The 15,301-nt window shown below is 32.6% G+C and overlaps 1 protein-coding gene across 2 annotated transcripts in view; it reads left to right on the top strand.

Moving 5' to 3' along the window:
* Positions 1–15,301, top strand: part of CNTNAP5 (contactin associated protein family member 5) — a 945,272-nt gene that overhangs the window by 549,879 nt on the left and 380,092 nt on the right. The gene's annotated exons all lie outside the window — the stretch shown is intronic.

The raw sequence follows: 15,301 nt of genomic DNA, 5'->3' as shown, positions 1-15,301 counted from the left end.
TCATTCATATTTAGCATTTTTTGCTAAATAATACATAATAGAAAACATTTAATTTTGAAGAAACAGAATTTTAGAAAAAAATTTAAATATTGAAAAATAAGTATGAAAATTTATGACTTCAGAAAAGAGTATTTCTAGAGTCAATTTACAAATAGCAGCTAAGTTTTTTATCATGGAGGAAATAAAAATATTAAATCTTCATTTATTATTTAAAAGTATGATTTTTAATTATCTACTATTATTTTTAAAACCTTTTGCCCTTGTTACTTATATTTTACCATAAAATTTAAAATGTTCTGTCATGTTAATAATTAAAATCTATATTTTGTTTGCCTTTAGAATATAGAATATCATAAAACAGCTAATCATCAAATGGAATTACACACTTATCAAGTCATGTTGTCAGCAATATAGCATTTAACATTGTCATTATTCTGGTATCCTCTATCAGTATCATTGAGATATCACAACAAGATATCTTGAAGCAACAAGATTATTGGACTGAATCAAGAAACCTAATTCTGCCCCAGATCACTTATATGATCATGTGGTCATGGGAGTTTCTACTTTACATTCTCCATATTTGATAACTTCTATACTCAAACTACCTGAATATGGCTGTGTAAAACACACACACACACACACACACACACACACACACACACACACATACACAAGGCACACCACCACCAGCAGCAGGAATAACACTTAAAGTGGCAAAAGAATCATATTTTTTATTGATAACTATGAATAAATATTGGCAGTATGATAGAGTCAATAGAATGTTGAGTTTGAAATCAGGAAGATTTGAATTTCAAATTCTACTTTTGAAACTAACTAATCATATATACCTGGTCAAATCTTTTAACTTTTATGTAATTTAAGCAGTTCCCTAGGGTTTAATCTCCTAAGCAATAAAATAAGTATGAACAAGACATTTTCTATGTGCTAAATGATAGATTGGGCATTATGACTACAATAAAATTATAAATACCCTCACAATGATGAACTTCTAATTTCAAAAGATTAAACCCTGTACTAAGGTAGTCATGTGGGATCAGTTAAGAGCAGTCATTTAACCATCTTGAATAAAAGAGCATGTGCCAGAAATCATGACAAACTTCTGAATCTGGAAACACATGAACACTTGAATTAGTGAGCAAACAACACCAAAGTTTAATTCTCATTTTAGGAAAAAAATTGTATGCATTTTGCCCTATTTTTATATTGACTCTTGTAACATCCTGGGATCATAAATGATAAATATAGAAAAAGGAAGGTTGGACATATATAGGTAAACATTTTCCTTAATTAGGATAGAGGCAAAGAGATCACTGGAAGGTCCAAGTAGTCTTTCAGAGTGTTTTGACACATAAATACATTTTAAAGGAGTCAGATTACTATCTGACACTTCCTGTGTCTAGCACTGTCTAAACAAGAAAAAGATTCCTGATTTTATTTTTAAATATGATTAATAATATCTACAATATCTAATATATAATCTAATAAATATGATAACTAATAATATTCATTAATGGTTTCATTTTTTAAAATATTTCTTATATTGGATAAAGACTACCAAATGATATTACTGAAATTATATACATTAACATCATAAATAATGAATTATTATGGATAGAGAGATCTTTGAGATCTTCAATCCTATCATTTTATAAATGAGGAAAATGAAACCCCCAGTAATGTAAAAAGCAGTCTGGCATAGTGCCTAGAGGCCTAGATTGGAATCAGATTACATAAATTCAAATTCAAGTTCTGACACTTACTGCCCATATGACCTTGATCAAATAAATGATCTTTTCTGGAGTTTAGTTTCATCACCTAGAGATTGAAGGGGCAGAAGACTCATTTTCATGAGATCAAATTCTGCCCCATTGTTTAATATTGTGAGACCCTAGGCAAGTAACTTGCTTTAGTTCCTCATCTGTAAAATAAGCTAAAGAATGAAATGGCTAATCATTTTGTCATCTGTCAAGAAACCTCCAAATAGTCTATTGAAGAGTCAAATATGTCTGAGGAAAAATGACTAACAACAGCAACAATATATATATATATATATATATATATATATATATATATATATATATACAGAATAATAGATAATCATTATGGTTTATAGTAACTAAATCCTAGGAGCCTCTTATATGGTTTAATCCACTATGACTTTTAATATCACATATGCATTATTTTCTCCATTAGTAAAATATTATGCAAAAGCTATGTGGTAGGTACTATGTTAAGAATAAAAGTGAAAATCCTATGTTTTCATGGAACTTACAATCTAGCCAGAGGAGACAAATACATATATCAATGTTTACAAAATAGATGCAAAGTGGATAGACTTTATTGTCTGTTTGTGTGTGTGTGTGTGTGTGTGTGTGTGTGTGTGTGTGAGCATTGTAGACACTGACATTGAAAAGTCAAGTTCTGAACAAAATTGGGATTTCTAACAGCTAAAACGTGTTTTCAGGCATTGGGGAGAATCAGTATAAAAACACAGAAATATGCCATATATGAGGAACAATAAAGGGCAGTTTTTATGAACTTTAGTTTGAGTGATTGGCAGTGATGTATAATAATTCTAGAAAGGTAGATTGTTGCCAGATCATGAAAAACTTTAAATAGCAGAGAAGTTTATATAGGTGACCACTGAGACTTATTGAGAGTGTGTGTGTATGTGTGTGTGTGGGGGGGAGATTTGTGGTATGCCTAAATTTATGTTTTATGAACAGTGTGTGGAGGATATTTTGGAATAGAAACTTGGAGCTGGGAGACCAATTAAGAGACTATTTCAGTGCTGTCCAGCCAAGAGGTAATGAGACTTGACCTAGGGTGGTGGCTGTGTGAGTAGAAAAAAAATGGACAACTTATGAAGTAAAAAGTAGAAACAACTATGAAGTAGAAAGAAAGGGAGAGTTTATGAAGAGGAGTATGAAAAGCTAGGTTGGAGTTCAAATGTAGAGGGATTTGAAGCCAAGTTAAGGAATGTTATACTAGAGGAATCAGGGCATAACTGAAGAATTTTCAGCAGGTAAGTGACATTGACTCTAGTAGTTGGTGGATGGATTCAAAAGGGGAGAACTGTGAACAAAAAAGAGTAGTGCGGAAAATATTTTAATGGTCCAGGTGAGAGGTGAAGAAAGTCTAATCTAAGAAATGATTATGTGATCACACATTTTTACAAAAGTGCTTTTCACTTTTTGCAAAGGGAAAAAGAGAAGCTTGGAAGGGGAATATACATGATTTAACTACTAATTGAATTTAAGGAATGGGGAGAGGCAAGAATAAAAGATGAATCTAAGGTTAAAGATTTAAGTGAAGTGAAGGATAATATTTTGAAAGGAAGTAAGAGAGTTAGTAGGAAGGGTAAAATTAGGGAAGAAGATGAGTTCCATTTAAAATACATTGAATTGCAGAGTAAATCATTTTCTTTGGGTCTTAGTGATTCTTAAATTATTTTAAAGCTTTAAAATAACAACTTTACCCAGTTGACAATTCTAAGGAGAATATGCATTGAAGATTTTAGCATCAAATTTTAATAAGTATGGTTATGATTATTTGAGCATTTATTTCTTGCTTTTAATTTGTGTGTATATGTATGGTGAATCAGTAGATTTTGTATAATATTAGTTCCTGCCAACTATTTAGAGTGAGAAAAGATATATTCATAACCTGACTCCAATGAACTTCATATTGAACTGATACAAGGTTTATTAATAAGCATAATACTTATTTTATAAATAAGTATATACATGATAAGTGATATTAATATTGTTGTTATTATTGTACTTAATGATAATCAACTTTAATATAGACCTCTATACATTCATATGCAGTTTAAAAATATTGAAGATATTTAAAATGTTAATGAGTCAGTGAAACTATTAACAATATGTGCATTTAAAGATGGAACATTTTGCTGCTGTCTTTGCCTGAGGAATTTTCCCATCATAATTATTTTCATTATGTGTAAATCTAAAAATATGTATCACAGTTGCTGGCATAAAAGCAGCTCATGCTTTAATTAGAAATATGAACCAGAGAAATTAAAAAGTGTTGAGTGTAGAAGATATATGCTGGGAGACAAAGAAATTATAACATACTTACATAAAGAAATAGCAGAAACTAACTTTGGCTTGGGTGTCAATGTGACCTATTATTTATGGCTTGTCTCCTATACTTATATACCATATGTTTAGAGGAAGGAGAATGATGACATATATCATTGGATGTGCTTTATATTTCTCCTTTTAAAGCAAAATTAAACAACTCTGCCTATGACCTGAAAAGACAGAGGATTCACAAGAAGTTTTCATGTGGGAATGAACTTTCATTAGTTTATTGCCCTCATTTGTCTGCTAAAAGAAATTGTGGTCCAGAGATGGGCAAGTATTCATTCAAGTTTATAGAAGAAGCAGAGGCATAGAGGATAAAGTGTTGAACCTAAGAAGACTTGAGTTTGAATGTTACCTCAGATACTCATTGCTGTGACCTTGGAGGAATCATATAGACTCTTAGCTTCATCACTTTCCTCTTTTTTAGTGGGCATATTAATAGTTTCTATCTACAATTATAAGGATATTTTAAAGTAATTTATAAATCTTAAGCTACTATATATAAATACTAGTTATGTTGTGTTTATCTAATAATATAATAACTGGCTCTCAGTTTCATGTTGCTTTTATTTATGGTTCTAAGAGCATAAAAAGTACCTCAAACAGCATCTAGACCTAAGAAAATTAAATAACTTGTTTAACAACACTGAAGTTTTAATCTTTAGATTTATTGTTCAGCTATTTTTCAGTCATGACCAACTCTTTGTCCCCTTTTGAGGTTTTATTGGCAAAGGAACTGGAATGATTTATTTCCTTCTTCAATTCATTTTATAGGTGAGGAAACTGGGGCAAATAAGGTTAAGTGACTTGCCCAGGATAGATCACATAACTATTAAATACTTGAGGCTGAATTGGAATTCAGGCCTACATGACTCCAGGTCACTGTGCCTCCTATCTATCCTTTAGTCTTTGGAAGAAGAATTAAATATAAGTCCTAAGACTTTAGAATTAGTAGCATTTCTACAGTATATGATTGCTTATACCATTCTACCTATCTTAATATTTACATCTGATAATTCTTATTTTTCTCAGTATTCATATTATTTGATAGTAGTTATGTTGTGCTGGATTTCTTCCTACAAACTTCTGAAACTATGATGAAATCCCTTGAAACTTGAGTTGATAAGTGTTGTAGTATGTGGAAACACATGAAAATCAACATAAAATTCTGGCAAACTACTTGGAACAATTGTTAAGAATCTTGACTCTAGTCCCAACTATGTTAAACCAAATTAGTGTCTGACCTTGGGCAAATCAATGAAATTCTATGTACCTTATCTTTTTTTCTTTTATAAAATACACTAGATGATCTCTAAGGTCCCTTCCATCTTTATGATTTAATTAATAGTTTTAAGTATAGAAAATGAGGTAGAAGGAAATCTTGAAAAATTTTCTGAAATATTGAAGAATTAGTTATAAATGTGATTCACTTTCATTAAAAAGGAAACCTGAACGGAATCAGATCATTAGATCTGTGAGTCATAGTTTCATACCCTGAGGAAGATCAAGACATACATTATCAAAAAAATCACTGAACTCTTAAAATTAGAGAAAAAAGAAACTATTGTGTACAAGGCAACATTTTTTTTAAGGGAAAGAAGGGGAAAAGACAGTATATGATCTTTGTTTTTTAGGTTTTTATTTTTATTTATTTATTTTTTTAGTTTTTGCAAGGCAATGGGGTTAAGTGGTTTGCCCAAGGCCACACGGCTAGGTAATTATTAAGTGTCTGAGGCCGAATTTGAACTCAAGTACTCCTGACTCCAAGGCCAGTGCTCTATCCACTACACCACCTAGCTGCTCCTTACAGTATATGATCTTAAGGATTTCACATTTTAATGGATTAAATGACTTATTGAATAGCACATTATTAAAAGTCAGCAGATGAATACTATGTCATTCACAATGCTACAACTGCTCAAGCTTTGGCAAATCCTGTTGATTAAAGAACTTTCATGTATAAATGTATATCTATCACTCAAGTTACTGATTAGGTAGGTTTGGAGAGATATCACTAGTTTGATCACAGGTTAAGGATTTTATTCTCTTCACAATTCATTGTTATTCTTGTTATTATTACAGTTATTTTAATTGTGTAATGAGCCCATCTGAAGTTTTCTCGGGAAAGATACTAGAGTGGCTTGCTATTTCCTCCCCTAACTCATTTTAAAGGTCAGGACACTAAGACAAATAGGCTTAAGTGACTTGTCCATGGTTACATGGCTAATGCAAGTGTAGGAGACCAGATTTGAGCTCAACTTCCTGGCTCCTCTAGGCTATGTAACCCAGTGGACCCCACTAGTATCTTTGCCAAGAAAATCCCTCAAAAGAGTCAGACATAGCTGTAAATGATGGACAATAACAACTTGATGTCAGGTCTGGTGCTCTCTCCACTTAGTCTCCTAGTTACCCTTCTAAAAAGGTCCAAAGGATTAGAATGAACTTTTCTGTTGAACTTTTAAAATGCTTTCATTTTCTAGTTCGGTCCTGACCTTCCAGACTGATTTTATAGTCCTCTTCCCTACCTTACTTTGCTACAGGCAGTCTGGTCTCCTGATGCTCCTCATACGCAAGTTTCCATTTCATTCATCCTTGCCTTTGCCAGATCAGCCCCTAAAGCTTACACTATTTTTCCTATCTACCTTTTGGAACCCATGGTTCCCTTCAAGTCCCAGATCAAGGGAAACCTCCTTATAAGTCTTTTTACTAATCCACCCAATGTTGTTAGTGCCCTGCTCACTGAAAATACTTTGTTGTTGTTTTTTTTCAAAAGAGAAAGTGGAATCTGTACTTGTGACTTCATCAGTGTAAGGAATTCCTCCTGTTTAGGAAATTTATGCTAACAAAGTAGATCAGCAATTATTCTGCAGGTGGTAGTTTCAGAGTTGTTTGTTGTTTTTAGAAGGAGGAAAAGCATTACAATGTTAAGTAACTAGGGTTATGCAGTCATTATGTTACAGATGGAATTTAACCACAGTTCCAAATACTGTAATATGTACCTTTATATTTCTGTGTATAGAAATATGTATGTATGTATATATAGTATGCGTTTATGCACATATCTATTATCTATCTTTCTATCTATCTGTCTGACTGATTCTGTCTCTTTCATTCTGCCTTTTATTTGCTTTTCTGTGTATATATTGTTTCCCTTGAAAAAAGTAAAAAATTCATTTTTTTTCTCTGTAATTTATTGCCTAATATAGTACCTGACAAATAGGAGATACTTAACAAAATAATTTTATTGAATTACAATATTTAGGTGCAAGGAGTTGGTGTTGAAATTACAGATCTTTTGAATGACTGAGATACTGAAATGAGAAAAGATTCAGAGAATTAAACAAATAGATAAAAAAGAACAGTATCAGTACACTTAAAATACATGCAGACATAATATGCAGTTTTTTGCCTTGAAATTATCAAATTCTATGAAAATAATAAATGAGTTAAAATTGAATTATTCACAAAGTAGAAACATATTAAAATAAATATTTTTTAGTTGATCAGATTGGTTTTAGGACAAATAGAAAGTACACTTCACAAAATTGCTCTCCTACTTTTTTGAAACTCATTTCAAATTGACATTTATCTTGACTTAAAATAATGCTAGCTAATTGATAAATGACAAAACCCTATGTGATTACTTAGCAAAACTAAGCTATGCTTTCCTTTAAATTTTTATTAGAAAACTAAATGAGCCATTGGTGGTTTTGTTTATGAATCTCATCTTGATATATGAATTCAGCATAGTCATATGAGAAAAAAGTTAATGTGTCTTCGGGCTGCATTAAGGAAGGCATAGTTTCTAGGAATAAGGATGCTAGTGCCATTCTATTTTGACCTGGTTAAATTACCCTGGGGTGCTATACTCAGTTTTAGGTACCACAGTTTAAGAGGAACTGTGATTAATTAGCAAGGATCCAGGGAAGGGCATCTAGATAATGAATTATTACCAGTGATGGAGGCTAAAAAGTGCCTGCTCACCTATGATTCTATGCTTATTTCTTCTATTGATTAAGAAAATGTGGAAAAAAATACCTTACATGAAGACAACTTCAAATTGAAGTCTGAAAGATCTTTTTACAACACAGACACATTATCATAGCTCTCTTTCTTTCCCCTCCAACAATAATGTATTTTCCTTGCACATAGGCCTTGTTCCATCAAATCAATAACACTTAGAAGTGTGTGTTACAAGATCAATGTTTAATTTTCACTGGCTTTTGAATTTGTCCATCATTTATAATTTTTTTTGTAAATAGGACATGAAGATTGTTTATTTTCTGTTGCCTCTATGACTACTTGTTCCACTCTTTTTTCTTATCCTTTGTCAAATTTCTCTTTTTTTTCCAAATTCAAATTTTCTACATATTAATTCTGTGTTCACAGATATACTCCTGCAAAGATAAGATCCCAGGGAAAAAGGAAGAAGAGGAGTAAAGGGTAGTAGAGATCCTTTGCCTTGTTTTGTTTTAGATGTTGGCATTTAAGCCTTTAGTTCTTAGATTATGCCTGACCCTTCTAAAGCTAAGAAAAGAATTCGTCATTTTACAGAAGAAATCTTTCATAGCCAGGCAATATTTCTCTTCCTACATATTATAATTGTATATTGAAATGCAAATATTGTTTGTCTAAGGCCTCTGACAAAAAACAAACTTATTTCATGTTTTCAAACACAATATACATTTTTTTGTGTATATGAATGTAGTTATCATCTATTCAGAGAGAAACTGCAGTGAGTGGTTTGATAAAAATCTAAACTGAAGCTTGTTATCCATGTGAAAATAGTCCATAAACCATTTCTAAAACCACTTACAATTTTCCTCTCTTATCACTCTTACTATTGTGCTATTCTCTCTCTCTCTCTCTCTCTCTCTCTCTCTCTCTCTCTCTCTCTCTCTCTTCCTCCTCCTCCTCCTCCTCCTCTTCCTCCTCCTCTTCCTCCTCCTCCTCTTCCGCCCCTCTCATTAGTATGCTCTATTTTCATTAAAACTCATCAAAGCATACATAATGGAATAGTTATAGAGACCAAAATTGAGGTATTCCAATATTGCAGCCAGAAGATTCCTAATGTATAATTATTAGGTGTGATTGAAGGTAATAGATTATCCTCTAATTGTGAAGCTGATATGACAATAAGTTATTATAAGTTGGCAAAGAAATATGTCAATCTAATTTAGCTTTAATAGCTGGATGTCTCATTCCCAAATGTTGAAATAATTTTGTTGACCTTGAATTGTGGCTATTGGCATAATTGGAATTTTGGTCCAAGGAGAGGATGTACAAAGGGGATGGCATCAAGTGTTTGGGAGGCCCTTGGAACACTCATTTTGACTTGCTAGATAATCATTAGTCAAATTAACTCTTTCCTTCATGCCCTAAAAAGAACTTCAGAACTAGATGTATTACCTGCTAAATTTACTTAATAAAAACTTAATAGAAGTGTCAGGAAATCAAAGCATTGAAAAATTCCTCTAGAATTTAAAGATATGTTCATCAAATATGATGAGATAATATTGTGGGAGGCAACAAACAGGATCTGAATATTTTGGCAAATTGGAAAAAAAAATTGTTTTTGCAAACAAAATAAAATTCCTTTGAGACAAATGCAAAGTGGTACAGGGGAAATGTCCTCCTTTCTTTTGTTCCTGAGATAATATTGTTACAGGCTGCCAAGCTATGAAAGGGGAAACTGAGTTCAGGGTATAAGATCATCTTCCTTACTCTAAGTTGTTAAACGAAGCGTTACAAGCAGGAAGAGGATTTTGTGGGTACAAGGTCCAAAGAAAAGGAGTTTGTGTTCTTTTTGACACTAAGTTGAATCAGTCATTATTAAAAATGACATTTTTGGGGAAAAGTTTCATTAAAAAGAATGTGAAAAGTAAGACTGAGAAAAAAATTATTTCTTTGTACTCTGTATTTTCAAACCTTCATTAGAAGAGTATCCCCGGAGCAGGTCACTGAATTTTTTTAAAAAAGGGAGAAAAAGATTTTTCTAGATATATGATCTGATTGAAAGACAGATCTCTTAAATATTCCTTCTAGGAAGATACCTCCTAGGTTCCATTGGAGTCAAATTGATGAGTATAATTATTCTGAACTCAGATCTCAGCTCTATTACTTATGATGTGTATGACCTTGGCTAAGTCACTTAACATCTCTTGATGAAATTTCCACATCTGTGTAATGAACGGATTGGATCAAATGACCTCCCTTTTATCTCTAAAGCAACAATTGTATGATTTTTTTCAACCAAAACTATTCAAGGAAGACTAACATTTCTGGTTTGAGGACATGTCAAGCCCTTTGCAGGACTGCTCATCGATATTTGTTGTCCATCTGTCATCTATCTCTCATTTGTTCTAAAATGCTGTAGCATTTGCAGTGGTTATACTACCTAAAACTGTCTGGGAAGAGGGGTTAACTGACAGGTTTCAAATCCATTAGAGATTTGGGAAATGTCTGCCTTAAGCATGTGTAAACTTCTCCAGGGAGAATAGGCAGACAAGAACAGTTTGTTCCAACAACCTTGAAAGACGCTGAAGTAGGAATTATGAGTGCTTAGAGATTTGTCAGATAGCAAAGATGCCCAGGCCATCCATCCTGGGTCATTGGCACCTTTTTTGACATTTATCTTGCCACAAAACTTGGTTGACTGTAGAAGAGTGAGTGTGCCTGACAACTTTATGAAACTGCCTCATTTAAATTGAATTCACTCACAAGTCAATACATCATCCACATGATGTCCTTGGCCCTCTTCCAAAATGAAGATCAACTATAACAAGAAAAAGCAACTATTACTACTAGTACTAGGAGTGGTACCACTAATGGTCATAGTACTACCAGCACTAGTAGTACTAGTACTAAGAGTACAAGTACTTCGAGCACTAGTAGTACTACAAGTACTAGGAGGAGGAGGAGAAGGAGGAGGAGGAGTACTCCTACTCCTACTATTACTATTAGTACTATTATGACTAATACCACCATCTAATATTTATATTGTGCTTATTGTATGCCAGGTACTATACTAATTGCTTTAACATTATGATCTCGTTTGATTTTCACGACAAGCTTGTGAAGTAGGCCCTTTAGCTATGTGATCAGATCAGAATTCTGAGTGACTAAATGACTTACCCAAAATCAATCCCACCACTCTAACCATTGATCCACCTAAGGATCTAAATAAAATTTCAGTATTAAGGAGTGAATTTTAGAAAAGTAGTTAAGTAAGAATTGGCATATTGCATTTTGCAAAATTTAAATATGTAGTTTTTGAGTGCAGGGTTAGACATGAGACACCAAGAAAACTACATTATCACTTTTATTTTATTATTTTTTATGTCAAATTATTTTTTATGTCAAATTCATGATAACTGACAAAATTCTTCAGGGTGACCTGAACAGATCACTATATAATTGGGAATGTTTAGCAAAATGAAAAATACAATAAAACAAAGATACTATTAATTTATAGGCTTCTAAGTCAACGTGTGACCACAAAGTTCCATTTCTCCTTTGACTTTGACAACACTGCTCTAATGTTCCATTTTTTACACAGAATATCTTTTATTTTTTATTTTTTTAGATTTTTTTTTGTAAGGCAAATGCGGTTAAGTGGCTTTCCCAAGGCCACACAGCTAGGTAATTATTAAGTGTCTGAGACCAGATTTAAACCCAGATACTCGTGACTCCAAGGCCGCTGCTTTATCCACTACACCACCTAGCCACCCCTACACAGAATATCTTAAAGGGAAGTGATTACTCTACCATACACATGACTTTGTGGGTACAAGGTCCAAAGAAAAGGAGTTTGTGTTCTTTTTGACACTAAGTTGAACCAGTCATTATTAAAAATGCTGTTTTTTGGGGAAAAGTTTTCATGCTATTGGATTGCATTAAAAAGAATGTGAAAAGTAAGACTGAGGAAAAAAAATTATTTCTTTGTACTCTGTATTTTCAGGCCTTTATTAGAAGAGTATCTCCAGAGCAGATCACTGAATTTTTTTAAAACAGGGAGAAAAGATGACCTTCTTACATCATGCTTTATGCCTTTTTATATTTATTCTTATTTCATCTTAAAACACAAATTTGAACTTATATGTGATATTTATGCATATATATATATTCTCTGTGAGTATATAGAAAAACTATTAGAGTAGGATTTACATTTCCATATGTATATAATTTATATCATTATCAAGCTTAATATGGTGTTATACATACCAAAATATTAAAAAAAAATTTTTTCCCCTATGGTACTTCTTCTAACAAGCTTCTGTCATCTTGAACTTATCTTCCAGTGTCCTAAATTACCTTGTATCCTCTTGTGGCAAGTGAACTCATCAACACTGTATCAAAAGGAAACCTTCAGTGACTCTCCTATCTCAAAAAAGATTAAAAAATTGTAGTCACATTAAATTTATTGAGCATTACTTGATTATATTCTGTGAATAAACAGACAGACACACAAATATGGGTATAGGTATGAATATACACATATGCATGCATGAATAAATATATATATATATAGAAATATATGTCTATAGGCATGTGAATATGTGTGTACACATAAAAGTTGTCCCCCAAAGTCTTAGAGCAGATTTTATAGTGAAACATGCATGTAATTTATATATTATTATGTAAAACATTATATTAATCAATATATAATTATTATAACACAATTTATGTAAATATGTATTAATACATTTATGTCACACATTTTACACATATGTAGATTCTGCTGTAAGAGTTTTGAGACACTATTTGCACATGTATAAGGACACACATCCATGTATCTGTAGCATATAGATATACTGTACTGTACATATAACACACTCATGTTTATTTGTACACTTACCCCTATACTCATATTTGTGTGTTACATATGCTTGTGATTGTCAGTGGCATCTGATCAAATGATGAGTTCCATAATAAATCTGATGAATTTAGAGTACATTGAACTTTTGGGGGGAGATATTTATGGGTGCCTTTCTCATAGAATATAGACAAACTCAGTGACACCTGGCTCGGAGGATACAAGGTAACCAAGGAAACTGGTAGACTATCAAAAGGATAGAAAATTGTTAGAGGAACTACTCTTAAAAAAAGTTGTCAGTATTTTGGTATGTATGTCTCTTTTGGTATGTATGGTTCCTTTCTATGTCTAGTATATATGAGACAAATGCCTAAGAGTTAGATCTCTGGGTGAAAGTATATGAAAATTTTGATGATTTTCTTCATTGAATTCTAAATTGCTTCCCAGACTGATTAGACCATTAGAGCAGTGTATTATTGTGCCTATCCTCAGGTAATCCCTTTAAAGTTAATTGTTTCCATCTTATCTGCTCATTTACTAGGTATATTTTGAAACCTTAGTGTTATTTTTGATCATTTGGTGACTGAGAGTAATTTTTCATATGCTTGTTATTAGGTTGTATATTTATATTAATTCCACATGATGAATTATGAAATTGTTTTGAATATATGTGATTCTTGCCTCCTTTTCCTGTGTTCTTGCTTCAGACCATCCTTGTATAGTTTATTTTCTTCACCAAAACTATCATATGTTTATTTCTAACAACACCTAATATCCAGCCCTAACACCTTTGATGACTATCCTTTGACCCTATGACAGTCTCAGGTAGCTTCCTTGAGTTTCTTTGACCAAATATACTACTTAATTTCTTTCTTTCCTTTTTATTCTGGTAATCTTGATGGGAGTGCGAAGAATCATTATGCATGATTTTTAAGAATTAGAGCAAGATTCCTCTTAGGATTGAGATGAGCCTGATTCTAAAAATATGTGACTTTTTGTGTCAATAATTTAGTAAACAAGAATTTATTAAATACTTACTACTACTTTCTTGGAAATGAACAAAGTGCTAGATTTGCAAAGACATAAACATGTTCCCTACCCACAAGAGCTCATATTTCAATAGGAAGGTCATAGCTACTCATATATACACTTATATACTTTGTCTCTCTCCTCTGTCTCTCTCTTTCTTTCTCCCTCTCCATCTTTATCATTCCTCTCTTCACCCTCTCTCTCTACCTTTTTCTACCCTCTGTCTTTCTCTCTTCTCCATCTCTCTCTCTCTGTATGTCTTTGTTTTTCTCTTTCTCCTTCTTTCCCTCTCTTACTCTTCTCTCTCCCCCCTCTCCTTCTGTCTCCCTTTGACTCTTTGTGGCAAATGAGAGAGAATCTCAGAGAGAATGCATTCAACATATTAACTGGGGTAAGATGGTACTTAGGAAAAACCTTTTGAAGAGGGCAGAAGTTGAGCTGTTATTAAGGAAAATGGGGAAACCAAGAGGAAGATGTATTATCTCTTTATGCCATGAGTGGAATGAACACTAGTTGGAAATTCAGACATGAAAATCTTTTTTCCTAGATTACACACCAATTAATTGTGTGGTCTTGGACAAATAACTTCACCTTTAAAGCTCTCTTTCATTATCTGGAAATTTAGAAAGTTTGTCTGTGGGTTCCACTTATTTTAATCTTTGCCATTCCTGACCTACCTCTCATAGCCCTCCTGGCAGACCATCCATGTGCTTACTACCTACATTGCTTTGGTTTTTAGTAGCCTTCAATAGACTTCAATTATCTTTCCTAAGATTTAGTATCACTTTACCTTCCTAATAAATCAAATGGTAAATTTTATTAAATTAATCAATTTTAATGGAGTCAGAAGAAACTGAGGAACTCTGTACTACATATGGAGTTGTTTGATCCAAGAGAATAACACAAAGTGAAAATTTTAGACTAGAGTTTGAGGTAGTATTATTATTAAGATAGACTGATAGACTCCTTCCTGACAAGAGGAGAGGCTGATGTTTTTTCTTTTCAACCCTTCAAGTTAACCTGCATGGAAATTATTTACTTGTAGATTTATTACATTAAATTCAAGAGACCCATCAGTTTTAGAGTTAGGTAATATGAATTTGAATAACAGATCTGCTAATTGAAATCAGTGACATCTTGTACAGTATGTTGTAGAAGTTTAGTTGAAAGAAATTTGAATATATGGTTAGAAAAATATCTGAGTTTGAATTCCAATTCTGAAACTTAATTGCTGTGGCACTTTAGCAAGCTTCTTGCATGTGTAAGTTTTACATTCTTCAACAGTTCAAATTTGACCTCAACCACTTATTAGCTGTGTGATTCC

The sequence above is a fragment of the Macrotis lagotis genome, chromosome 1 (genome assembly GCF_037893015.1).
Source record: "Macrotis lagotis isolate mMagLag1 chromosome 1, bilby.v1.9.chrom.fasta, whole genome shotgun sequence".
NCBI classification, from domain to species: domain Eukaryota; kingdom Metazoa; phylum Chordata; class Mammalia; order Peramelemorphia; family Peramelidae; genus Macrotis; species Macrotis lagotis.
The sequence above is the reverse complement of the archived record's forward strand: the minus strand, read 5'-3'. Positions and strand labels throughout refer to the sequence as shown.